The following is a 12,940-nucleotide window of genomic DNA, read 5'->3' as shown; positions in this document are numbered from 1 at the left end:
GTATCATAACATCCATTGTATGAGACTTCCAACATCCAATTTTTGAATTTTATACAGCCAAACAAAAAAAAACGCGCACACACACACACACTTGTTGACGACCTCTGTTATTAGACTGTCGGTCCAAATTCTCCAACGTGCTGCGTGTATAATCAGTAGTTAAGTTTACAACGTGAAAAACAAGTAACAGTCCTACTTTCTAGAAAACACTTTTAAAAAACTTTGTATAAAGTTGAAGAACTAACACTAAATTTGGAAGATATTTTTGGGGGAAAAAGAGTGGAGTGAAATAGTTAAAAAACCTAAGCCATTGTTTGAATTTTTTTTTTTTTTAAAGAAGGATGGAATGGTAAGGAAGACTTTTGCCATCTACAGTTCAATTTTTTTGTCCCTCCAAGTAGGGGGTTAAAAATGAAATAATATAATATAATTATTTTATTTATAAAATTATCCTTCCACTTTCTACCCTAATAAAAAAATTATATTTATTATTTTCATTATCCAACCATCTCTCTCACCTCCCGTCATATCTTTCTCACTCCCATTGTCTCTCCCCCCTCTTAACACTGCAATTTTATTGTATTTTTCTCTTATACAATAGGTATGTTTACTTGAATAGCTTTGTTATTTCTATTTTTATTCTCAATTCTTGGGTATTTGATTGATCATTAATTTTAATTATTATTATTTTTTGTTAGACAAGTTTCAACCCATTTCATTCCATCCTTTTTATAATAACTCTCAAATAAGGGTTATGTAAGACCGTTCTTTTTTATCATAAAACTCTCAAAAAATTAAAAAATTTGTTCTATTCCACTCCACTCTATTTCATTTTTTTTTTCTATTAATGACCATTCATTTAAATTCAATCATAAACTCCAAACACACTAAATGTATACCATAACCCTTTAATTTTATAAATTATATTTTTAATTATCCAATCCTAACAAAATTAGTCTTATTAAAAAAATGCTAACATCACAAGTTTAAATGTTGACAGAATACTTTCAAATATTGATTAATTTAATTTAATTTAGAAAATAAAAATGATTGGATTAAAATCTTATTATCCAATTTTTTGGTCAGCATTTAAAATTGTAATGTGAACATTTTCTGTTAATCAATGAAATTGACAATGTTAAGAGAAGAGGATTGAAAAAATATTTTATAAAATTAAGAAATCAAATTGAAATTTTATATAAAGTGTAAAAAACCAAAAATGCACTTTTACCTCCAAATTTCATTAAATTTAGAATAATGATACTCTATTGTTTACTGAAAATATAGAGTAAACGATAACTACCAATTTTTATTGGCCCTAAATATAAGCATTTAAATTCTACCCCTCTCTTTAAGTTTGACCATTGAAAATAGTACTTCCTCCTTCACAAATTATAAGATAAATTTGAGATAAAATTATGCGTATCAATAAGACACTTCAATGATGACATTTTACAAGTTTATTTTTTAAAACAAAACTATGAACTTTAAAAAATATCTCCACATGCTTAATCATTACTCCCTCAAGACCACAATATAAAATCACTTTCTAAAAACTTTACTAGGTCTAAATATATGGCATTGGGTATGTAGATGTTATATATACATTTACATACATACATACATATATATTCAATTACACCCTTATTTTTTTATTAAGAGTATTTTAAATAAGTTAAATATTATATTTATTACATTGAAGGGCACAATTGAAAGGATGTGATAATTTTAGAAAATCAAGATCTTAACTAACTTAAAAAAACATGAATTAGTTAATAATGATTTATATTGTAATATGAAGAGAGTACATCATAATATCATTTCAATTGTCTCTCTACCAAAAGAGAAATATTGAAAAAGTATTATTAACAAAGCCTTACTTTTTAAATTTTCTTATTTTTTATATAGAAAGATCAAGGAAGGGAGTACTTCCCAATTTTATTGTGAAATATATTTTACATAAATATACTTCATTCGTTTAAAAATGTAAAACATTTTTAACTAAATCTCACCTCTCAATAAAGTAGTTATCTACTTTCAAACTAACCTTATCTTTTCATATTCACTCTTATTAAAATACCATATAATAAATATAAAGTCATTATCAATAGGGGCACTTTTTAAAAAAAGACAATGATTACACCTTGAAAGATTAAAGATGCCTTATATTTTTTAACAGAGGGAGTAATTTCTAGCAAGAAATAAACTAGTCAAATTACGCCAACGTTTTCCTTTCATAGGCATCATAATATGCATGCAAATGAATCTTGCTGGTATTTAATTTGCTTGACCGAAATGAAAGTGTTGAATTATTCCAAATAGACGTTGAAACGTGCATATATAGGTTATGTACTGCCACAAACAAAGACTTCTAATTTTAGTGTGTGTATGGATATACTGTGTGTGACCCCAAAAGAATATAGAATGTGGCCTGAAGCATAACTTGTTGTGTCTCAACTTTCCAGCGCGTTCATGTACAAGCTGTGAGGCTATTAATGTTGGTGTTTGACTGGAAATTAAAAACTCTCCGTAATTGAAGGACTGAGTCATTATTGGTGGAGCCATAGAGGGGCAAAGAAGAGACAAATTAATTAGTGTGTGCTGCCTGTACAAAAACAGCAAGAAGAAAGAAACTTGGTAACATGACAATATTGAATTGGAAGATATATGTACGAAGAGGTCCTGAATATAATCATGATAACTTCAAATTCAACATCGGTGTACTTGTTTTTATTCCTCATGGTTATGAATATAATCAAATTCATTTTCCTTCAACTCTCCCCTGGGGCATCTACTCTCCTCCCGTAGCTGGACCCTGATTAAAGGTTACGTTGGCCACATATTGATTGTAACAGATATAGTATGAGATACGTTTAATTTATAAAAAAATATATTAATTACAAAAATAATCACATACTGTGCGTTAGATAAAATACAGTTTATGATCTGTTGATTAGTTGATCCGTCTCTTGTTCCATTATACTCATAATTTTGTGATTTATGTTACCATTGATCTATATTCAATGTTGACCCAAAAGAAAATCTATATTCAATTATGTTTTCGTTTCAAATTTGAATAACGAATAATGTTGTGAACTTAGAATAATAAAGTTTTTTTCAAAATGAACGAAGGGGGCAAAGCCCATAGAATAAAGTTTTATTATCAAGGGTGTTGTTTCATTTCCTTTCTTATTTATAAGAGAAAAAGAAACTTTATTTTGGTTCTATTTAGAACACCTCAATAACTATTTTATCTATTTTTACCATTTTGCTTCTATATTAAATGTTAGAATATTTTATTTTTAAAATATATATTTAATAGAGATAAAGTTGATAACTTATTGAATTTTTAAAAAGGGTTGAAGAGATTTAATGTTTTCCTCAATTTTTATAAAAATATTGAGAGTAACTTATAAATAAAACTAAATAGAGTGTATGATGTTAGGATGAACAATTTTATAATTTTAAAATAAAATCGACTATAGTTTTAATAAAACTTAGACAGAAATTAATTGAGCGATGGCTAATGTCATTTAAATTGGTGAGCTCCTAAAGAGACATGCCAGCAAGTTAACCGGATTTGTTTAAGTCAAAAACCTGAGATATCAGACCTCACAGGAAAATTAAAAAATAAAGCTTTTTAAAGTAGCGTGAACCACAAATAAGTTTGACAAATAAATTATACCTCACAAAACTTTCAAAGTCGCCACTTTTCTGGGAAAGAAGTTGAAATATTGGAAGAAGGTAGTGGAAATTGACATCATGTATAGACTCAGTGAGATTGGCCAGGGAAGCAGATAGTCTCTACAAATCAATTGACCATCAATTCACTGACCTCTTTTTCTCACACGGCAGTTTTGAAGCGCTAGGACTTGTGAATGCTGTTATACCAACCAACACAGATTAATTAACACATCACTCGTAATTTCAAACTTGAAAACTTGATCCCAAAAAAATAGTTAGGAATGAGAGCAATTCCCCGTAAATAAGAGAGAATAAATTAATAAGCAAAAGCAACGGATTACTTGTTATGAGTAGGGAGTGGCTGCATATGAAAACACGGAGAAAGAATAAATGGACAATAAAAAATGAAGGGGACACAACTTAAATCTAAATTAAAAAGTTCAAGTTAATGAGTAATTCATGTTATTATATTTCCTCTAATCTAAAATATAAACAGTTCTTGAAAAAGAAATTTACATATCCATAAAGTCCTTATTCTCATAAATATATACTTCCTTCATTTTAAATTATAAAATATTTTTAGACAAAATCTCACATGCTAATAAAACTTATTAAATACACTTTACAACTTCACATTTTCAAGATAAAAATATAAACTTTTAAAAATACCCTTCATTTAATACTTCATTAATAAAAAAATATTGAAGAGAGAGAATATATGGAAAAGATAATAATGAAAAAGCATCATTAATGAAATTTTATTTTTATCAAAGTGTCTTATATTTTGAGACGCCCAATCTTTCCTAAAAATGTCTTATAATTTGGGATGAAGAGAATATATTAATTTTTTTACCGTTAATCCTAATTACTAATGCACTCTAAAATGAATGAAAGATATATTTACACAAATATATATTTAGATTAATAAATACTAGAGATAAAATAATAACATTTTTTCATGTACTCAATTGCTTATATTTTAAATTAAAATTAATTGAGAAAAAAATACTTATACTTTAAACTAGAGGGAGTATATATATTAAGCTCAATTGAGTTCAATATAAAACTTTTTTACATCAGCTGAACACATCCTAATGCATATCTATAGCAATGTAAAAGTTATAAGAAACCATATTTATTGAAAATTATAATCTGTGTCACTCATCTCAAACAATTCATGCATGAAATACAAAGAAAATCGTGTCTTGGAGTAAAAAATTGAGCAAATAGTAGTACTAGCACTTCATTTCTTATGCAATTGACAAGACCACAGTCTTTCATCATTGCTATGAATCCGTCAAGTAAGTAACTACCAGCTAAGAAAAACTGGTTTTTGCTCACTTTGTGTGAAAACCGAAAGTTTTTTCCAACCACAACTGCGCCATCCAACACCACACTTTTATTGTCAAATTGTGATGATATGATCTCCAGCTATTCTTGATTAAATTACACGATTTGATTCTTACTTTTTCTTTGAATTTTATGTGTCCTCATCGTATTCTGAAAATAATTGATTGATTAGTTCCTTATCAATCCCATTGAGAGCAATTTTCACTTGACAATAATCGTCCATTAATATATCTCTCATTCAATTGTATAATTAAGTATCTATTGTTGTTTAAAATATCTGTTTATTAAACTGATAAAAAAAAATCTATTTATTAAAGTATTAAAATATTATATGCTCCACCACCCATTTTATCTTAAATTTGGATTCGGTGATTAAATTTAGTATAAGCACTAAGTATTTTATATCATTTAAGCTGTTAAAATTTAAATCAATAATTCAGATAAATTTAATTATTTAATAATCTCAAATAAAGTATGAATTCAAAATTATTAATTTAAATTTTAATAATTTAAATTATATAAACACTCAATGTCCATATTAAATATAATCACTGAATGCAAATACATTAATGTTTTATTTGATGGTTGGTGCTAACTATTATTTATATATATTTTTAGTTAATCAAGAGTAAAATGGTGTACTTTGTGGAATTTTCAAAGCAATGACATGTTATAATATAAATTCAAAAACTCTGAAGCATTAAATTATTACTTTTTTTTATCACAATATAAAATATCTTTTAAAAATATTGCTTGGTCCAAAATAAGAGTATAAGATATTAAATAATTTTTATAATTATTTTTTTAATTATACTTCTATTTCGTTTATTACTCTTTTAAAAAACATGTATTGTAATTTTAATTACTATCATCAATATGCTTATAAAAGTGTATAAGATATTAATTACTATTACCAATACGCTTTTCTATTGTTGTTTAAACAATGCGAGAGTATTTAATGAAAGTACAATTATAAAAGTGTATAATTTTAAAAAAAATTAGATTTCAACTATTATTTTTTAAAAATTATAAATTAATTATTAATATTTTATATTTGATTTGGAGGAACTAAATTTTAAGTACAGTGGAAGGAGTAATGGATCTCAATTTCTATAATTCTTTTGTTATTCTCCTTATTTTAACTCCACCACACGAGCCACGAGGGGTTCGGACTACAATTGTAAAGCATATAACAATAATGGCGCTTGCATCTTGCGTGGATTAGCCTATTATAGCTACCCAGATTCCTCAAAGGCCCTTACCACCGACTTTCAAAGCATTTCTAAAAGAGTAAATTGGCCTAAATGGAAAGTACAATTTTCAAAAATTATGAATGAAATTGTTAAATATTTTAAAATATAATTCATTTATAAAATCAATTAAAGGTGATTTTTTTCTTTTTATCCACAAAACAAGTATATTATTAAAATGCTTTGCATAAATTAGTTTTTGAATATATCTTCTATAACTAACTGAATGATTTTAGGCTTAACTAACTGAATTAAATTCATACAATTTAGCTTAACTAACTAAATTCATGAATATATCTTCAAGAGATGTCTCAACATGAGTAGTTTAATTTTATGTCTTTGCAAACAAGTCTCATTACTAGGCTTCCTTGCATGAAGATCAATGTAAACTCGAAACTTTTATTGCTGAGGAGTATTTAATTCCCTAGGAAAAGTTAAGATGTTTAAATTTTTTTAAGGCCTACGTTTGATCTGTTTTGAACATATGATTATATTTTTTTTTTGTGTTTATCATCCATGATAGTATATCAGTGATATATAATTGTATATCATTGATAAACTATATAAATGAAAACTTATTAACACTATCTAATCCTGTAGACATGGGGATGATTAATCTCATTATTCCTTATGATGAAAAATGGAATTTATTAATTTAAGTATTTGATTCACTTTAATGAGCTAAGATGTTTAGAATTTTTTACGAACTGTGTCTGATTTATTTTTAACAAATGATTATATTTTTTTCATATTTTTAATCTATGATAGTGTATTAGTTTGATAAATCATATCAATAAAAACTTATCAATATCATTTAATTTTATAGATGTGAGGATGTTTAATCTCATCATTTCTTTTTTTCTAAGAGAGTCAAATAAAGTTCTCTTTCATCTTTTAATATTTGAAAGAAAGTCATATTATTTGCAAATGGAATAGTTTTGTTATATTAAGCTCAATTAAATATTAAAAGGGTCATATTACAAAATATAACAAACGTTAGGCTATTTATTGAGTTTAGTTCTATAAAATAAATTATATTTCCAAAACCCCTTTTTAAAATGCTTTTTCACCATCTTATACCCCACTCTAAAACTTTTATTTTTCTTGTTTAGCTTTTGTTTATATTGAAAGTTGTAATTTTATATTTAAGTAAAAAATTAAGCTAAAGTATATTTTTAATCCTCTAACTTTATATAATATTTTATTTTATTTTTTAATTTTATAAAATATATTTTTAATCCTTTAACATTAACACTATTATTATCGTTAAAATAATTGTATTAAATTTTTAAATATTGATAAAATATTTTTAAATGTTAACATATTAAATTTTATTTTTTAAAATAACAAAGATGATTGACATAAAAAATAATTATTTAAAAATTAAAATTAATGATATTAGTGCTAAAGGATTAAAATATATTTTATAAAATTAAAGGACCAAAATTAAAATTTTATATAAAGTTAGAGAAGTAAAAATATACTTTAACCCAATAATTAAATTATGTTATAACCCATCTAGTTTATATATGGTTTAATATATTCTTGTGTCAAAAATAATAGGAAGAGTGAATGACTCAATTAATGTTTTACCGGCTAACATAGAGGGATTGTTGCTCTTTTGAAAAATAATTTTGAAAGAAAAATGCCCGCTTATTAGCACTTCAACATTTCTTGAAGGAGAGAAGAGAGATAAAAATACACTTTAAACTTAAAATAAATATCAACGATTACCTTAATTTAAACAATGATTACTTTTCTTTTGGTGATGACCAGAATAGAACAAAGTTGTATTGTTTGTTCCACTTTGATCATTGTCAAAAGAAAAATAATCATTGCTTGAAATAAATTAAAATACTTACGAATATTTATAACACTTGAACTTGAATGATTCAAAAATTTACACAGGGAAAGTTATAACTGATTATTTCATTCTTATTATTGCTAAAAGAAAAATAATCATTGCTTAAGTTAAAGTAGTCATGAATATTTATAACACTTAAATTTCAACGAATAAAAAATTTACCCAGAAAAAGTTATAATTGGTTGTTTCAATTTAGTCATTGTCAGAAAAAAATAGTCATTGCTTGAATTAAATTAATCAATGATATTTTTTATTTTAAACTAGGAATAGTTTAAATCTATTATAAATAAGTTGAATATAATAATTTGAGTCTAATATATGAAATTGGGAAATTGAAGGATAAACTGTAGAAGAATGTTTGAAGTTTTTTGGAGAAATTGGATATAAAAATTTTATTGGTCAAAAGGGCAAAAGCACTCATAAAGTCGTTGGACATGAGCATCCAACAGCCTAAAGTGAGAAAAAAGATAAAAATACTTATAATGTTATATAAGTTGTTGCAGGAGTGACTAATTCATTAGATCTTTTAAACATTAACTATTTAACTAACACCTAAACAGATGTTGGCCATTTTTTTTTCTGTTGTTGTTGGCTAAAAGGAGGCAAAAATATCCATAAAGTCATCGTCCAAGGGTATCTTGTAGCATGAAGTGAGAAAAAGGCAGAAACACTCATAATGTTACTTTAGTATATATAATAATGACCAATCCATCAAATTTCATCCCTTGCAATTTCTTTCCATCTAACAATACCCTTAACAAAGATTTCAAACATTTCTCAAGAAGAGGCTTTTAGCATAAATTTCTAACATTAAGCACAGCCTTCTAGAACTCTCTCAACTAAGCATTAAGCTTAAGCCGTCAAGTTGGCTAGAAAGAGATGTGATGTTGTGAATGAAGTTGGAAAGAAAACTAAGTTGTAAGAAACTTTCTTCATTGATCTAGATCATCAAGAAGAAGCTTTCATAGTACAAGAATTTTTAAAAAAATGAGCGATTTAACTTATTGTTTGGTCAAAACGATATTTTTATATTGTAAAAACTAAAGCCTTAAGCGAAGACTCATTATCATATAATGATCGATCTGGCCTTTGTAGAATTCCACCTAGGAATTTTTAGTCCACCTTAATGAAAAAATGGTCGGCTTCTGCTTAGAGGTATTGATTTCATAGCTAAATTTAAAATCAGCGAGGAAATGTCAATCCCTATTTAAAATAAGATAAGTAGAGAGACACTATCAATCATTCTCTAAAATAAGATAATTGACTAGGAAAATGGTAAGAGACCATAATTCATCTCTAAAATTAGATAATTAATGAGAGATTTAGTAAGGGATTCTGTCTCTAGCCAATTACTGCAAAAAACATATAATTTTGAAAATGACATTTAATTAATTACATTTTTAATTATTTTCATTTAAAAAATAAAAATCAAATTTAAAAATTAACTAAAATATTCATAATAGAATTATTTAATATTTAATATTTTCTTTATTTTAAGTTATTTTCCTTAAAAAATAACATTTTTATTAAAAAATAATGTAAAGAATCATATAGATATAAATATAAATATTTTTAACATATTATTGAAAATAAAATATAATATACATGTGTATTTTTATAATATATTATTTGATATATTTGTATAATTAAATAACATACATTTAATTTTTCATATAATGATTGCTAGTGTATTTCAGTTCAACTGGTGGAGAAAAAGAACATAAGGTTTATGAAAGGTAGGTGTAACATCCCAATTTAAATTTTAATAGTTAATTTGGGTTAATAGAAATTTAAAAAAAATAATATTTAGAGGTAAGCAAATTAGAAGGAGATGATTGTTAAATCTAATCAGGATATAATTCTAAATTTAAAAAATAAATAATTAATTAATTAAAAAATATTAAATTATTATTATTATTATTATTAAAAAAAGAAAATGTCTAAAGAAAGAAAGAAGAAGAAGGAGAAGAAGAAATCGCTTTCGGTGCTCTCCCACGGCAATCATGACACATATGTATATAATAATAAAAAAAAGAAGAGAGAGGAAAGAGGAAAAAAAAACATGTGGGACCCGTGGTATTTTTTTTATAAAATCACCCTCCTTCCTTCATTTCTTCATTTCATCCCTGTACGCAAGCTGAGGCAGAGAGCGAGCGAGAGAGCGAGCGACATTGATGGAGAGGCTGACTGATTTAGAAGGTGAAGCTCCATAATAGGATACTTCATATGAGATTTTAAGTATTCTAAAACTAGGTAAGTGTTCTAAACATTTTTCTTAGTCATATTTTCTCTTTGATTTCTGATTTTGTGGTGGTAGAAAATTTAAAATTTGGAAGAGGGATGAATTTATGTTGAATAAATATGGTTTTAAGGTTGTTAGTAGTGAAATAAATATTCTAGAATATTATTTTGTTGATAAAATTAAATTTGAGGCATTTGAGTTTATCCCTAGATTTTTATGGGTAAATTTTTAGTTAAATCTGAAAATATAAATTGATTTGTTGATATTTAGATGATTATTTGAGATGAAAAATAAATTATTATGGCTATAGAATAATGATTCTAGGCTTGAAATCAAGTTTGCAATTTTTGGATATTTTTATGTGCGAATTTTTGGAATAAAAAGAGAAATTTTGATATTAGAAAAATATTTGAATGAAATTATTGTGAAGGAGACTATTAAACCAAGTAGATACGTTCAAATACATGAAATTAAATTTTAGAATTCAAGAGACTAAGACTAATTTCTTAAAAAAATAAATAAATAAATAAAAATAAAATAAAATAAAATAATTACTTAGGTGTTAGAGTATGAGTGAAAATTGTGTTAATAATATTATTGACACATTGGGATATGATCAATTGTAGATTAATTTTTTTTTTTACACCATTCAAGCTTTGGAAAGCTTTGGAAGTGTTGTAACTTGAGAGGTAACCTTTGACCTCTCAAAGGTTGAGGTAACCGGGGAAAATCTATTTTATGCATTTGTATATTAATTAATTAATTATGTTGGTGAAACAAAAGAATATATATATATATATATATATCTAAATTTGAAATAGTTGTTTGTAATGCATGTGGCTTTGTTGAGACCTTATAATTTGTGACCAAGTTAATTGTGACTTGGTATAAGTAATGAGATTGATGTTGATGATGATGTGCACAATCTTGACTATAAATTATGAATTATATATATGATTTTTTTTAAAATGCATTTTTTTTAGTATGATCATATGGCGGGAGTTCGCCTTAGTGAAGGAGTTAGCAATTACACAAAATCCATATGGTATTTGGCTATTAACCAATAATCTTAGGGGTTATAGCCGCTACTTACCTTATAAGGTACTGTAGCATTGTTCCTATCAAGGGACTTGACCCTACTGGCCTACCTGGAGTTTTGGGTAGAGCTAGTTTTGGGTATGACACCCCATAGTGTGTGATTTAGGAGAAACCGTGTTCATAAGTGAGTAAGGTAATCCTGGCCCGGTAACCCCTCATGATATGATTAAGGCTTTGGGTAGTCTCACCACATGGATGATCCTTCCGGTTGTTGGCCCACGGATTTCATGTCAGAGGAAATAAGGGGGGATATAAGGAAGAGATTGATCATGTATATTATTATTATCATGCCATTTGAGTGATTGATGGCTATGTTGAGAATATGATTATAATTGTAGAAATGAGAACATGTAGTAATTATGCGAATAATGTATATGTGGCTATTTGTGCAAATTTTATACTTGACTTTATTCTTGAAATTATTCACATGAGTTAAATGTTAATGTGATTAACATGTTATTAATGTGATTGTTTGAATGGTCACCTTGATAAATTTATTGGTCACTTGCATTCATGATTAATTATCATGCATTTGTATAACTTAGATATACCTTGGTTACTGAGTGGTTGTACTCACCCCTCTCTTTTAACATATTACAGGAGCTAGCTCATCTGAGAAGAACAGAGGAAAGGAGTATTAGGCCAAGTGATAATAATCACTTCTGTAGGCCTCTTTCCTTTTATGTTGATATGTGTATTTAGTTTATGATATTGTCAATTAGGATAATATATTCTTGATCCATTTGCACTATGGGTTTTGTGTAGGATGGAAAGGTATTTTGGGCTCTTGAGATTGTGTTTTGATGCTTGTATTATATTAATGGGTCAAAATATTTGTGTAAGTAAAAATAATTATTATCATGTTTTCGCATATGTTTAATTGAATGATATGAGTTCTTAAAAATTTTAAAGACTTGAGATTCCTTTATATTAAATAGTTTGTGAAAAATAAATACATATTAAGAATTCATTTAGGTTAATCTTGTATTGTATAATCCATTTGGGTTAGTCCTTGATTAATTATGGTTAGTATGATGATTAAGTCCTAATTTAGGACGCCCGTTATAGTAGGAGCTTAAGGGTTCAAATTTTGACATTGACGTAAATATAATGAATACATGATATGGCAGTGAGATGATGATGTCGTGCAGGGTGAAGGATGACATGGCATGAGTCATCACACATGTGATGGATAGTAAAGCATTGGATGGTAGATGACATAGCATGAGCTACTCCACAAGTGGCCTCATGACAAGGCACTGTCAATATGGTATTAGGTGGACATTTTTAAATATAAGTATATTTAAGGAGGGATTTGTGATCATTTTTAAGCATAGGCATGTTTGATGAGGAATTTATTTTTAATTATACCAATATATATATTGGTATAATTTCTTTTGATTTTATAATCTTGTATTTTAATCTTACAAATTCTAAAAATAATTTCCTTAA

Source organism: Prosopis cineraria, unplaced genomic scaffold, assembly GCF_029017545.1.
Source record: "Prosopis cineraria cultivar Desert tree isolate PC_DT_omini unplaced genomic scaffold, ASM2901754v1 PC7, whole genome shotgun sequence".
Classification (NCBI taxonomy): domain Eukaryota; kingdom Viridiplantae; phylum Streptophyta; class Magnoliopsida; order Fabales; family Fabaceae; genus Prosopis; species Prosopis cineraria.
This window is presented reverse-complemented; position numbering follows the sequence as displayed.